This window comes from Schistocerca americana, chromosome 3 (assembly GCF_021461395.2).
Source record: "Schistocerca americana isolate TAMUIC-IGC-003095 chromosome 3, iqSchAmer2.1, whole genome shotgun sequence".
Lineage (NCBI taxonomy): Eukaryota > Metazoa > Arthropoda > Insecta > Orthoptera > Acrididae > Schistocerca > Schistocerca americana.
In genome coordinates, this window is record NC_060121.1 from 357,246,214 (window position 1) to 357,247,873 (window position 1,660).

General features: G+C 46.1%; 1 non-coding gene across 1 annotated transcript; it reads right to left on the bottom strand.

Annotated features, from left to right (window-relative positions):
- Positions 1-818: 818 nt before the first annotated feature.
- On the bottom strand, positions 819-893 carry Trnat-ugu. Its single transcript has one exon. It is a non-coding gene; the product is annotated as a tRNA-Thr (tRNA).
- Positions 894-1,660: the final 767 nt, after the last annotated feature.

The window sequence follows — 1,660 nt, forward strand, 5'->3', positions numbered from 1 at the left end:
TCTCTGTTACAACTAAATCAAGGTAAAGGTAAGCGTGAAAACAGTTGCAGAAGATGGTTCGTTCTGGAACTTATGTGGCTGAACTCCGAGAGATGGCACTTTGGGTTACTTTTGCAGCAAGCAGTCAAAACTCACACTAAGACAAAAGGAAAACGACGCACCACAATGGAATTATCCTAATGAGACGGAAATTGGTAGATGTGATGTAATGTACGGACAAACTAATAATTACAGTTTCAGAAAATCTGGATGATTTACTCGAGACAAAGCGCTTTATAAGCTGAGAGACTCAGTAACATATTGGTCCACCTCTGGCTCTTATGCAAGCAGTTATTCGGGTCGGTATTTATTTGTGGAGCTGTTGGATACCCTCTTGACGGGTATCGCGATAAATTCTGTCCAATTGACGGGTGAGATTGTCAAAATCCCGAAATGGTTGGAAGGCACAGCGCTTAATGGACCAAACTTTCTCAACTGGGGACAGATCCGGCAATCTTTCTGGCAAAGATATGGTTTGGTAAAGCGAAGAAACTCTGGCCGTTAGAAGACTGGCATTATATTGATGAAATGTGAGCTCAGGATGACTTGACACGAAGGGCAACAAAACGGGACGAAGAATATTGTCGACGTACCGTCGTGATGTAAATGTGCCGCGGATGACAACCAAAGGGATCCTTTGGCACCCTGGACCATCACTCCTCGTTGTCGAGTTGTCGAGCCGTATGTCGGGGAACAGCTAGATTGAAATGATAATTACATCAGGACCCTAAGCTGTCGACAGGCGTTGATATACATCAACGGGGATAGTTGAAAATGTGTGCCCCGACCGGGACTCGAACCCGGGATCTCCTGCTTACATGGCAGACGCTCTATCCATCTGAGCCACCGAGGGCACAGAGGATAGTGCGACTGCAGGGATTTATCCCTTGCACTCTCCCCGTGAGACCCACATTCCCAACTTAATGTTTACACACTGCATTCGTAGTGCCCCTGCCCATTACACTCATCACTCACGGCAGACAATCTTACCGAGTCCCGTAAGAGTTTGGGCAATGCGTGTGCTTCCGTACAGAAGAAGGTCAATGGCCGGTTTGCCTTAACTATATGAAAATGGTATCTGTTCTTTCGAACATGTCCGAAAGAATAGATACCATCTTCATAACAGCTAGATGGCTATCCCACCGCTTCTTGGGGCGTCTCCAGACACTTCTTCTCTGGCCATCGGGTGTCATGTCGAAGCGGGGTTAATCACTGAAGACAATTTTCCTCCAGTCAATGAGATTCCAGGTCGAAGACGGGTTTGTTCACGTTCACAGCATAGTTATCATGAAGATATATATAAAAAGGTCAACAAATGCTCACGGACAATCTTGAAGTTAAAATTAAATGTCGTGTAGCATTTTCGGCTGGGATATTCCACGGAGTGGATTCTGCCTAGTCGAAAAGTTGTTTACGTTTGTGTTGTATGATGATGAGAAAAGGCGGAGGTTAAAACCCGGTGCTGGCATACAGCCTACGGCCCTCAAACAGCACCAAAGAGCCGCCTAGCTTAACGTCCCCATCCGACGGATGGATCACCATCATCAGTGTCACATGATATTAGTTCACACTGCGGAGAGCTTTGGAATTTAATCCAGGGCATTGGTGAAGAGACTGGTGA